At 40.4% G+C, this 13951-nt stretch overlaps 1 long non-coding RNA gene across 1 annotated transcript; it reads left to right on the top strand.

Annotated features, from left to right (window-relative positions):
* Nucleotides 1–1090: 1090 nt before the first annotated feature.
* On the top strand, nucleotides 1091–2754 carry LOC144993907 (uncharacterized). Its single transcript, XR_013657205.1, has 2 exons — nucleotides 1091–1399; nucleotides 2126–2754. It is a non-coding gene; the product is annotated as an uncharacterized LOC144993907 (long non-coding RNA).
* Nucleotides 2755–13951: the final 11197 nt, after the last annotated feature.

Raw genomic sequence — 13951 nt, 5'->3', positions numbered from 1 at the left:
TTTCTTACTCTCTAAATTAAAAAAAAGTTGAAAAAAAAGTATACATTACAAATTAATAATAACAGCAATTTATAGTATTGTTTATCTTTCCGTTTTCCAAGCCCGCTTATTTCCTTTTAGGGTCATGAGGTTGCTGGAGGAAAGAAAATTTTCAATTCTGTAAAAAGAAAACACTGTGCGTAAATGTGGTTTTGTGTGTGTTTCAGGCTATTGGTGCGGACTATTACAAGATTTGTATGCATAGGATTCGTTTTGAATTTATAGTTAGTTTTGAGCCGCTGTCATTTCAAGTTGTGCATGCGTATGTTATATTTTTGTCGTTTTTTGATATTCAAGTGAACATGTGAATACACAATTGCAAGTACACACAGTTACACACATAATGTTGTCTATAAGTTACAAATCAACAGTTACTCACACACAAATCCAAAGTTACACTCAAACAGGCAGACACAAGTTACAAATCAAGAATTACACACACAAATCCAGAAAGTTTATTTCCTCTCCTTGAAAGCTTGTTTAAACACATCCACCACTAGAGGGCAGCATGCCGACGCAAGTGAATGAAGTCTTCTGGCTTGGTGTTGAAATTAAGTTATAAGGATTTAAAAAACAAAACAATAGAGCAGTTACAACTCTGCAAACAAATTTTTTGTCTTCTAAGAGAGTATTTAAGGTTACAGACAATAATAATGACATTGTGTATAGAGTGAACCAGGTGTACACATCAAATAAAAGAAAGTATCTTAGACGGAAGAAACTAGAAAGTCATAAAAGCTGCAGATGCAAAGAGGCTATATAAATCAAAAGAGCCGTCAGTGTTGAAAGAAATGTTTTTGTCCAGACTGCTGTGAGTAAAGACAACACAAGGCCTGAGTGTGTTGTTGTTTCAGTCAAAATGCTCCTAATTAAAGCCTTGTTGTCATGCTTGTCTTTGTAACCACAGTTGAGGGACAAACTCTTGTCTGTCTTCTATTAGTCTGTCACAAGAATGTCTCAAGTGGAGTCTTCCCACTCTCACATTCCTCCTTCGTTTACTGCCCACGTCCACAAAGCGCACTGTCTCAGGGACACATCTGGTGGTGTCACTGTGCAGCAGTCAGCTTCAGGGCGCATCCAAAAGCTAGATCTCACATCTGTGGATGCAGCCAAAAACACTGTCTGCTGGAAATGCTGCTCAGATGTCGGAGCTGGAATTTATTAATGATTCGTTCCAACAGCAGGTTTACAATCTCTGTTCATTCTGGATTTGAAAGTTTTTTGGGAACATTTGATGAATTCTAATAATTGTATTATTGTGTAAGTCATTTAGCATTCTAAGTCACATGCAGATCCTTTTAATAAACCGGAAAGAAATTCAATCCAATAATTCCTGGGATCCTTACAAGCATCAGCTCAGGTTTGTAACATTTTTCTTTCTGTTTCCACTTAGGTCTTGCAGCGTCACTGGGTTGTTTAATCATAACCAAACATGTTGATGTGTTACAAATTAGTGTCACTTGCAATCAGAATTACTAATAGAAACATTCATAATAAAAAGAGTCTGACTTTTTAAAACGTCACTGTTGTTGAATTCCCAAACAAGCAAATAAATGGAAACGTTGATCTGATCCCTCATTTGCAAAATATTTGCATTTTCACAAAGTTACAGCTTTCTGGAAAATAAGAATACTGGAAGTTTCATTAATTTGGGGATTACAAATAGGTAAAATGTAAAAATTTAGATTTAAAAAAAAATTTTTTATTTGAGCTCATACATTTTTTTCCTTATGCTACTGTTTTTTTATTGCAAGGATAAAGATGGCATCACTCTTTTAGAATGTAAATTGCCTAAAAATTGTTATGGTGACAGCAGTAAAAGGGTAAAACACAGAAGTGTAGACATTTTATAGAGTCATGTCTTCTATTTATTTTTTACTTTTAATCCCCAAAGACAGTTTGAGGTAAAACTTTTACACAGAGGGAGTCTAAGAATAAGAAAGCCCAAGGAAAGTACCTAACTGTTGTTCAGAACTAGAATCCAAAACTTTTTGTGTGTGAAAGTACAGTGAAGTCACAGTGCAGCTTTGGTGTCTCCTTTGGTTTCTAGGACATGTCATCGTGGTTCTTGTTGTGTTCTGCACAGGCGAGAACGAGGGTGGGGAATGTTTTCACGACTCCTACAGGAGGGCGTCACACGAGGCCTCCAACTCCCGGTCCAGCCAAAAACCCAAGAGGCTGCGTTGAGCCTCACCAGGAACTCCCCGCCACCGGCGTTTCCTCTCGGACCTGTGTTTCTGCCACCTCAGGAGCCTGTTTTTGTTTTCATTCCCCTCCAGTCCAGGGACAGTTGCCACGGGTGACTCATTCAAATTGGCTCTTGGCTGATTTTTGGCCTCTTTTTTTATCTTTAACTTTTATTTCCTTCTCCAAATTTCCTCTTGTTTTTCCAGATACACACTGGATGGAAAGTTTCCTGGACCTGTTTAAAGTCAGGGGGACGATTGTTTTACAGTGAGCACAGGGGCAAGAACGGTTTGTGTTTAGCAGTTACTGACGCAGGTGAACCACCCCCCCACCCCCACCCCCCAAGTTATTTCAAGCCCTGCTTGGCAGTAGATGACTGAGACAGTAGCACCTTGTCAAAGGTAGACATACGTCATGAACACCTTTTTCCTCTTGGGATGAACTTCTTGGTTTTGCTTTTTGTATTCAGAGAGAGAATGGACACAGACGTTCTGACTTGAGGACGTCATATTAAAAATGAATTATGGATCTGTTTCTGCTTTCTACTTGAAGCGCGTGTCTACGACTCTGATGTGTAAGTCTGAAATGACTTGGTCTGCTGTTAAAACGAGACACAGCAGCCAACGCAGAAACCGCAAAGCGACAAAGACACATACACAACTTCCTCTTTTCTTCCCTCACATTTCAGACATAAAACGACACGCTGAAGCAGTTTCAGCAGCAAATAAAAACAAGCACAGATCTCTTTTTTCAGTTGTCGTCAGACCTCCCCCTTCTACATTTTGAAGTCTGATGTGGTCATTACCACATGTGTGAGTCATTTCTATCTATTTAGACTGAGTCTATATAAGGTTTTGTGCTAGTGGGCACTACAACACATTCTACTGTTAGATTCAAACATAAACGCACAACTGGAATTTTGTGAGTTCATGTAAGACAGCAGCATCACAGAAGCACACACTTCTGTCTACCCAAACAATGACTACCAGCTGACCTCTTCTGGAATTTCTCCAGAGGCTCCATCTTCTCATTTTTCCACAAACTTGGCTCTGGAAAAAGAAGGCAGCGAGTCAACTTCCTCTTATTTCACACAAACACGGAAGCGTCCTGCATACTTGGAGTCCAGACACTCCACTGTGCTCAACAGACGACCATGCCCATTTCATCTGCTCAGACCCAGTGACAGATGATTACAACGTGGCGTGGCGTCCTGTCAGAGTGGACGTGGAGCCTGTGTTCATTCCACATCTTCTGGAGGAAATAAATATGACGACAGGCTGATCCCCGCCACTTCCTGTCTTTGGAGACAGGAAGACGCTACCATGACCGTTCCTAGAGTTCTAATCCAATGTTTGCCTTCTTGCAGATCAGCAAAATTACAATGGGGGGAAAAAAAACGAACAAATAATTTAAAAACACAATTTCTATCCCAATTTCTAAGAAGTTTCAAACGGTGTGATGTATTTAAGGATACAAACTGCAGCACTTCCTGCCATTGTTTTTCAAGGCTCTTTCTTTCCCGGAGCCCACGCTCAGTAATCAAAACTTTTATACAGGAGAGGACAGTCTATCAACGTTTGATGAAGAACAGAGTATTAAAAAAGTCTGTATTGTTTATTACAGTTTTTCAAATGTGGAGGAACATCGACTTGCCTTTATTTTGTTTTTATTTATTTATTTAAAAATGCCAGTATCTTTCTGCATCTTAATTTATTGCCTCAAAGTAAAATTAATTAGACCTATACACAAGAGTGTTTATAGTGGCTTACAGCATCTATAAAAAAATAATAAATGCACATTTTTCAATCCCCTAAATTTTGCTTTTGAAGCTATTTCTGAAGTCATTATAATAACTTCAGTGACTTTGGTCTTACTGCTAAGAAAATACAGACCAATGCAAATGGTAAATTATTTATCCCTTGTTCTTTTTATCGTATGTAAACATAGATCATTTCGTTTCCAAGAGCTCGGTGTGTTAACATGAAACACTTTCAACAAGACTGACTCTCCTCATTGAAATGCTTTTGTTGGTTTTTGTTTTTTTGGGCCTTAATTTTAATTTCTGGTTTGATTTCTGTGCAGATTGGCTGTGGTTCCTCCCAGATGGACTCCCACCCTTCCGTGGTTCACCTCGGGCCGGCATTTAGTCATTAGTATTTGTAATAAAGGAGCTGTTTCTTTCAGTGATACTGCAAGATCTCGTCTGATCGGTGCAACGTCTTATCATAACTTGTTTTTATTTTCAGATGTGGAAACCTCTGTCATCTTTATGCACTTAAAAAAGGAGTTAAGCTTTTTTAAGTACTAAAAATCAAATTATCTTTTGTATTGACTAACTTTATTTAATTCATTAACAGTTTTGCATTTATCGGTCTTAAAAAATGTGTTCTTTGTTTTGATCCTCTTAGTTTCGGCCTTTCTTTTTGCCTTTAGGCTGCTTCTTTTTGGGGTCAACAGCAAATCATCTAACTTCATTAAGCCCACTCCTCTGCATCCTTCTCTTTAACACCACTCCCCCCGTGTGCTTTGTCATGATGTCCATGAATATCCTCTTGTTTTCTGCCTCTCAAGGTCTTTCCTGGTAGCTCCAACCTCACCATCCCTTTACCAACATAATCACTGTTCCTCCTCTCAACGTCTCCAAATCCTCTCAACCCTCTTTGCCTGCATTGATATCCAAACCATGAGGTGTTCCTCTGATGGATTAATTCGTGATCTTATCCATCCTGGTTACTCGCAAAGAGAACTTCAACATCTTCATCTCTGCTACCTCCAGTTTTGCTTCCTGTCTCTTTCTCATACAAACCACAGCTCCTCTCTTTTTATCCTGTCATTGATTTTCTCCAGATCTGCAAAGACACAACATGGCTTCTTCTGACCTTCTCTGTTCTCCAGAAGTATCCTCACAGCAAATATTGCCGCTACCTCTTCTACTCTGTGCTCTCCAGCATATTCCTCTCTCGTAAGATCTTCAAAGTTCTACCTCCATCTTTCCATCACAGATTATCATCACAAATTACTGGGGTCCTAACTTGGATGTGAGGTGTGAACAGGGGCCATGCTGAGGCTCAGCGTTTGGCTGTACTGAATGAGAGGAGCTGAGTGCAGTGTATGGACGTGCATGAGTCAGACAGGAAGCAGGTCGCTAACAGGTGGCTTCTTATCCGACTTTGTGTCCTCAAACATCATAAAACCATCATGGAAAAGAGGAACCAGTTTACCAACTGAACGGTCAGTATGAAGCCCATCCCACACCATCTGGTCTCATGCTTTCCATCCAATGAACACAGACTGATGCACAACTCAGAAAATGACACAGAAGCCATACTGTTTTCTCCCAATTCAGATTGTTCAATATCAATTGCAGCACCAATTGTTTGAGATGTTCCATACCTTGTTTCTCAAAACCTTTGTTAAGGTTTTGGTCTGAATTTTATTAGCTGCATGCAAATGTTGAGCTGTGAAGCTAAGCGGTCACAAGTTTGTGACACATGAGCTGCGCAGAGCAACAAAGACGTATTTAGTTACACAGTTTCAGGAAGCAAGAAAATACCGGTATATATAGATTTTTTTCTTTAAAGTAAGTAAGAGTGCATGAAGGAATACAGATTGTTGTTTCCTCAGTGCAATAAAAACCTGTGGATCACAGAGCTGCAGAGGGACAAAAAATAACTGTTGGATCATTTGATACCAACAGCGTATCATGCCAGGGCCCGGTGCCGTCCCATTCTTCATACCAGATGTTTTTTCTTGGACGTCTGCCATGGTGATGGTCACTGGATTCTGTTTAGCGGGGCTGTTGTGCCGCTCTCTTAGCAATACCAACCAGTGAGCATTGCTATTATTTCCTGAATTCTTCTTCTATTATCAGTGTTGTTCATTGTCCAGTCCTGGTGGATCTGCTCTGCTGTTATGACTCTGCCCCTGAGTGTACACTTCACAGGTTGAGTATTACGGACAGCTGGCTTATCCATCTGGCTTGAACCCTCTGGATGTCTTTCAGTTGTTTCTCTTATCTCTAAGCTGAGTTGATTTTAGCCCTGAACCACTGATACATGGTCCATGGTGGGTATTACTTCCTCTCACGGTTGCTCTTCAGCTAGGTTCACACCGGACATGTGACGCGCATTTAGCCGCTGGTGTTCAAACTGGACACCTTAGAAAAGGCTTGGTACAAAGGATCGAAGCGGTGCAAAACTCATGAATCTTGCTTCAGGCCTTTCTTTCACAGCTTTATTCTGATAAATGAAAGACTCTGTGTCATAAAATTCCATTTCTTAATTTCTCTTCCATGATCAATTTTCAAACAGTTGGCACTTTCGTGAATCACAGACTCCCAAATCTTAGTCTCTGATTGGTCAAAGTTCAAATTGGCTTAACTTCAACAAGTGTTCAATGGCCACGCATTTTGTACGTAGAGCCTGACAATGGTAGTAGAAACTTACATAGTTTCGTGTGAACCTGAGAGTTTTGAATGCAACAGGTGCCTTTACACATGTTTACAGAGACTTTTCATTGGAAGTGGCCGCTGGAACATGCTTTGCCGAAAGCGGTGTGAATGTAGCTTCATAGTATTTATTAGTTCACCGCTTTCAGTGATTGTCATGGTGGCAATCACTTTCATTTTCTTCAATAAGCTCTGCTTAAGCAGACTTTGTTGGGCCAGGCGATGTCTCTCATGTGTTTTATTGTCCCTCATGGTATCAGGTGGCAGCAGCATACAGTTGTTCTTGTCAGGAAAAGAGAGCTTTGTTCTTTATGACCTCGGGGGATGACTTTCCCATACAGGATGAAAATAAAAAAAATGGGACATTTTCCTAACTGCAAAAGCAAAACATGCTGACATTTAAAATGAATACATTATTTAATGTTCAGTGACTACCAAATTAAAAAAGTATATACTCAAGGCGACTTTTACTGCCTAACTCATATGTAAGTCTTCTTTTACTAAAATAGTTTAGACTAAACTGTAGTTGATGCACCAATACTGCTTTAGAAAAGGATGTCAAGTGAATGACTCATCTCTTGATGTGTGGTGTGTGATGCATTTGCATGCACACTTCTTATCAGTTGCAGCAGTTTGGTTTAAATTCGTAACCATCCACAAGTGGACCAAAAAAAAGGTCAGTAAATAAGTAAACCTGTCAGGACGTTTTCCAGTACGGCAAATAATGAAAAACATGGAGGTATGATGCGTTTTTACAAAGGACAAAGGAAAGTAAATACTCATATCCAGTCTCCAAAAAGCACTGTGAATAAAGTGTTCAAAGTTAACACATAAAGACAAAACAACTGTCTACAAATAGCTTGGAGTGTAAAAAAATGTCAATGGAGACTAAGTGAAAAAATGAACTTCTGAATTGTCCACTCCTGACAAATATAAAATGAGGACATGTAATTGAATTTTATAACTGGTGGTTTATTTTTTCAAATTTTGTAAAATTCAGTCTCCTAATCTTTGGGCCTGTCAGTTACCTCTAGAAGTATTCCTGATTATAAAAATAAAATAAAAAGAACGTGTAAAAATTAAACCAGAGAAAGCTTGTGTAACATGAGAAGTGGTTTTTCTTCCGAAAAGGAGGGCATGGCGCCCTCAGATAATCGTCTTTTATCAACAGCTCTGTGTGGGTGTTTGTTTGATCAGATTTCACTCACAACGTCTGGCAATGTGAGCAATTAACTGCCAAACAGAACTTCCTCTCTTAGGAGTGTCACATTTCATGATACACGTGTTTGGATTGAACGCCTAAGGCTGGTGAAAATGTCCTTTTGAACGTTGGCAGTATTTTTGCACACCCTCTCCACGATAATAAAAGTTGGAAAAAAGAAGATTTGTGGTATTTTAAACATTCTTCACTATCCTAATGAAGGGTTTATTTAAAACTGAACTACTTGTTTTTTTTAGGTTTAAAGTGAGATTATATACTTTAGGACAGAAAGCAGCTAAATGAAAAGTCACTTTTAACTTTTACAAGTTTTGAATCTTCTCTGCTGCCTGGATACAGTTTGTTTTGGGTCTTTCTTGTAGAAGATGTGAAGACTGTTTTTTTTTCAAAACACATTTTTTGAGTTCTTTCCTTTCCACAAAAAAGCTAAGGGATATAATTTATGCCATCTAGAATCTTCTTCTACCTTGTCTGCCAAGATTCAGGGTTCTATTTTCCTCATCAATTTCCTTTTTTTGTTGTTTGTATTACTTCTTTGCCTTGAGGTTTTTGTCCGTCTTCCACATTCCCTCCTTTTCTGATCACACGCCGATGTACAGTGAAACTCAAGCTTCGAGGCACCGGTGTCTACTGGATTTTCTTATCTCTATGGTGGATTTCCGGCACATTTTTCACATACATCCTGTTGCCTGACAGCCCACACATGCTCCTGCCCTTGTATCAGACATAACCACCCACCACCACACTTCACTGGGGCAAAAAAACCTTCCCTTTTTAGGTATATTTTTTTCAGACAGACTGATTTCTTGCGTGAGAACGTTTTAAGAGTCTATTTTTTGCACGCAAGTGTGACCATTGAAAGGGTTGAGCTGAGGAGTTTCTTCCGTTTTTTTAGGAAGAATTAGACAGGAACCAGAGGGTACTAACGGCCATCACAAGAGAAAGAGTTTACAAGTCTGGTTGACTAAGACTTCCTGCTTCCTCTTCTGCAAACCTCTGTTTCATCACAGCTCTGAATCTATTTGCATATTGTTGTTTGCCAATAGGGCCATAAGCTATCACAACCTAATCCTACTCTCTGATCATGTCTGGATATGACCTCAAACATGATCAGTGAAAGTTCACATGGTGTATGCATTGGAGATAAGAAATGTAATTATTCTGGTAGGAAGTTTTGGTTTCTATTGCATCATTGTAAAAACAAAATGAGTCCCAAAGTGGGTTTGGTTTGAAAGCAAAAAAACACCTGAGGATATTAGACAAGCTGAGTGCATGGCAGTAGAGTAGATGGTATCCTGAGAACTTAGAGTGACAATTCATCTCAATTTAATGAGTTAAAATGACAAATTTTAACTCAAATTTTTGAGAAAATAAATTTTTCCCCATTTATTTTGTCCTCTGCAGTCCACTTCAGTTGCTACAGTCTTAAAATATGGTGCAAAAGTGAATATATGACTGGTACAAATTCCATCGTTTATACATACCGTCATTCATCCTCAGTTATCACGGGTTTACCTCAGTTTCAAGCCATACCATGCCAATACTTGTTTAGCTGTTTTATGTCACAGTTTTTAAAGGGGACATACACTGACCAAAAATACAAATGCAACACTTTTGTTATTGCTCCCATTTTTTATGGTATGAACTCAAAGATGTGAAACATTTTCCACATACACAAAATAACCAGTTCTCTGAAATATTGTTCACAATCTGTCTAAATCTGTGATAGTGAGCACTTCTCTTTTGCCAAGACAATCCTTCCCACCTCGCAGGTGTGCCACATCAAGATGCTGATTAGACAGCATGATTATTGCACAGGTGTGCCTTAGACCTTTCAGGAGAAAAGGCCACTCTGAAATCTTCAGTTGTATCACACAGCACAATGCCACAGAGCGTGCAATTGGCATGCTGTAGCAGGAATGTCCACCAGAGCTGTTGCTAGGGAATTGAATGTCCATTTCTCCACCATAAGCCGTCTCCAAAGGCGTTTCTGAGAATTTGGCAGCACATCCAACCAGCCTCACAACCGCAGACCACGTGTAACCACACCAGCCCAAGACCTCCACATCCAGCATGTCCACCTCCAAGATCGTGTGAGACCAGCCACTCGGACAGCTGCTGAAACAATCGGTTTGCATAACCACAGAATTTCTGCACAAACTGTCAGAAACCGTCTCAGGGAAGCTCATCTGCATGCTTGTTACTCCAGTTCGTCATCGTAACCGACTTGAGTGGGCAAATGCTCACATACGATGGTGTCTGGCACGTTGGAGAGGTGTTCTCTTCACAGATGAATCCCGGTTTACACTGTTCAGGGCAGATGGCAGACAGTGTGTGTGGCGTTGTGTGGGTGAGTGGTTTTCTGATGTCAATGTTGTGGATCGAATAGCCCATGGTGGTGGTGGGGTTATGGTATGGGCAGGCATATGTTATGGGCGACGAACACAGGTGCATTTCATTGATGGCATTTTGAATGCACAGAGATACTGTGACGAGATCCTGGGGCCCATTGTTGTGCCGTACATCCAACAACATCACCTCATGTTGCAGCATGATAATGCACGGCCCCATGTTGCAAGGATCTGTACACAATTCTTGGAAGCTGAAAACATCCCAGTTCTTGCATGGCCAGCATACTCACCGGACATGTCACCCATTGAGCATGTTTGGGATGCTCTGGATCGGCGTATACGACAGCGTGTTCCAGTTCCTGCTAATATCCAGCAACTTCCCACAGCCATTGAAGAAGAGTGGACCAACATTCCACAGGCCACAATAAACAACCTGATCAACTCTATGCGAAGGAGATGTGTCGCACTTCATGAGACAAATGGTGGTCACACCAGATACTGACTGGTTGTCTGAGTCCCCTGACCCCCTCAATAAAACAAAACTGAAGATTTCAGAGTGGCCTTTTCTTGTGGCCAGTCTAAGGCACACCTGTGCAATAATCGTGCTATCTAAACAGCATCTCGATATGGCACACCTGCGAGGTGGGAAGGATTGTCTTGGCAAAGGAGAAGTGCTCACTATCACAGATTTAGACAGATTGTGAACAATATTTCTAAATTATTGTGAACAATATTTCAGAGAACTGGTTATTTTGTGTATGTGGAAAATGTTTCACATCTTTGAGTTCATACCATGAAAAATGAGAGCAATAACAAAAGTATTGCGTTTATATTTTTGGTCAGTGTATGTTTTCATCATGGATATCATCACCTTTTGGCACATCCTTTCAGGGGTTGCGACAGCGACCAAATGTGATCCACATATTTGGTTTGGCAGAGATTTTTATGCCGGATGCCCTTCCTGCCACAACGCTGTTTTTAATCCTGCTGGGGACAGGCACAGGGGGACCCAGACTTGGGACCTCTTGTGGCTACACAGTTTGGCAGCAGTGTGAAGGGTCCTGCCCAAGGACCCACACTGGATGAAGCTCATGGTGGCCCCTGGGACACAAACCGTGATTTCTCATGCGCAAGTCCTACGCACAGCAAAACTGAACCATGCTTTTATCCTTGCTAATGTGTATCATGATATTATTATTGTATTATGACATTATGATTGATCCACAAATTCAAAACTCTGCTTGATTTGATATTTGATCTTATTCTAAGCAACTTTAGTTTCATATGATCAAAATACTGTTTATGAAAGAGAGATTTCATATGATAAATGATTTTAACTGGACAAAGGTGAAACTTTCCTTATTAAAATTGTATATGGTTTTATTAAAACCCAAAAGGAATTAGTTTTTCTGTTGCAAAGCTGCAAAGAAATTGCATTTTTAAAAAGATCAAATGAAGAGATTTTTGATCATCGATGATGTATCTTGTGAGTCAAGATCCATCTATTTTCTAGACCTACTTAATCCCCTCCGGGGTTGCGGGGTCGCTGTAGCTTTTCCCCGCCACTGTTGGTACACTGAATATTTTGCTTGTCTGTTGCAGAGCTACACACTCAGATTCACACCCAAGGAATTTTTAGAACACAATTAACCCGTGAAGCATGTTTTTGGACTGTGGCTGGAAGCTGGAGTGCCTGGACAAAACCCAAACATGCACAGTGGGAACATGCAAACTCCACTGTGAGGCAAGAGTCCTAACCACAGTGGAACCATGAGTTAAAAATAATGGAAACTTTTTTTGAAATTGTGCTGTAGTCAATGTATACTTTTACCTGACGTGCAGCCCTTTGCTTTTTTAATTAAAAAAAACTTGACAGTATTGAATAACCATGAAGGGAAAAAGGGCAAACTGACATCTGCAGTCATATTTCATGATCATTAAAAGTGAAAGAAATCATTCATCTTACTGTTGCTTCTCGTCTGTAATTCAAATGAGTCTCATGCGTCATTAGTCTATTTAGACATTCACAAAAACCTCAGTCACCATGTCTTACAATGCATCCTCATGTACCGGTAACTCCATTTCATCCATATGATCATGATGATCCTTTTGACTTTTTCTTCAACATACACTGGAACTATTTTAATCTGTAGAATACTTTAGGACTTGATTGAACTTTTTCTGGATCAGTTTTTTTAGATTAATTGCTTATTATTTTTTAGGTCAAGGTAAGAAGCCCTACCAGTTCCTTTCTGTTGCAAACAGTCATGCAGATATTATCAAAAGAGAAAATGACTTTGAGAATTATTGTTCAATGATCTTTACATGTACAGAAATGACTGTGGATTTGTTTGAATTCCTACATGTCTTTCTAAGATGAGAACAAAGACACTTATTTTCTATTTGAGGTAATCATTGAATCATATAGTGAGAGGATTCAAACTCTTTACTCCTTGATTCACATGCTAGTTATTTCCCCTTAAGCTATGTTCACACTGCCCTCAGAAAAGCGCATTTAAGCAGCCACTTCCAATGAAAAGTCAATGTAAACATCAATGTTTCTGGTTTCCGTGGTCAAAACTCTCACATTCACGTGTAGCTGTGCAAGTTTTTACGACCGTCTTCGGGCTCAAATGCAGAATATTTTGACGTTTTGAATCCTTAATCTAGAGCTTGACTTCTCTTATGATATCTAACCAAACAACACCTGAGAGTAAATGAAACCTCTCCCTTTCGTAAATCGAACAACTGAAGCTCAACTCTTTGGATCAGCTGTGCGGTTTCAGCAGGCAGCATCAGAGCGCCTGTGCTCGCCTCCTGCTGTGTTCATTGCAGAGCATCAGCTCATCCTCGTTTGGCCCCCCGGCCTTTGTGAAACGGCACTTTCACGCATTGTTTTTCCTGTGCGTTTATCTTGACTAATTATCCCCTCGTTATGCAGTCAGCCCATTCACTCCAAGGCCATGTTTTATGCATCAGCAAGCCCGCATAACAACCCTTTGTACCAGCATCCTCTCCAAAAGTCCCTCCTTGCTGCTTCCCCACCTCTGCGTGGAGAGCATGACGAGGCTCCTGCTCCAACACATGCCCACATACCATCACTCCCCATCGTCACTGCTGAGGCCCTCCTGAATTGCACCGCAAAGGACAAAAGGGATCAGCGCTGCAGAGTGACCACCATGACCTCACAGGTCAGCTGGGACGTAGCAATGAAAAGAACTTTAAAAACTCCCCCCACCCCGTCCTAAACACACACACACATACTCAGTAAGCTCCTGGACAACTGAGTCCAGCATGAGAATGGCGTAGCGTGCAAGGGAAGGAATCAGAATTTGTCTGCGGGAGCTGAAAGAAAGCGGTTATGCTTGGAATTCTGGGTCATGCCTTTCTCTGCACATTCCTCACTTTTAAAGTAACAATAAACTGTGTCAGAGCCGATACAACAGCCTCCATTCTCATCACCTCGCTCCACAAAACGCCTGAAAGCATCCAAAGCCACACACTGGCCTCCAAGACCCGGGTTATAGTATTTTTGCACGGTGAAGGAGTCGTGGAACTAGAAACATCGACTATATTTAAAAATCACATGAAAACCGATGGATATCTCCGCATAACATGTTCACACTCACTCAACCCCACTTCCCGCTAAGTCACATTATGTTGGAAATAAATAACATTTCAGTTCTGCACAAAAAAAGGAAAACGAAG

This window comes from Oryzias latipes, chromosome 7 (assembly GCF_053564925.1).
Source record: "Oryzias latipes strain Hd-rR chromosome 7, Olatipes_Hd-rR_3.1".
NCBI lineage: Eukaryota > Metazoa > Chordata > Actinopteri > Beloniformes > Adrianichthyidae > Oryzias > Oryzias latipes.
The sequence above is the reverse complement of the archived record's forward strand: the minus strand, read 5'-3'. Positions and strand labels throughout refer to the sequence as shown.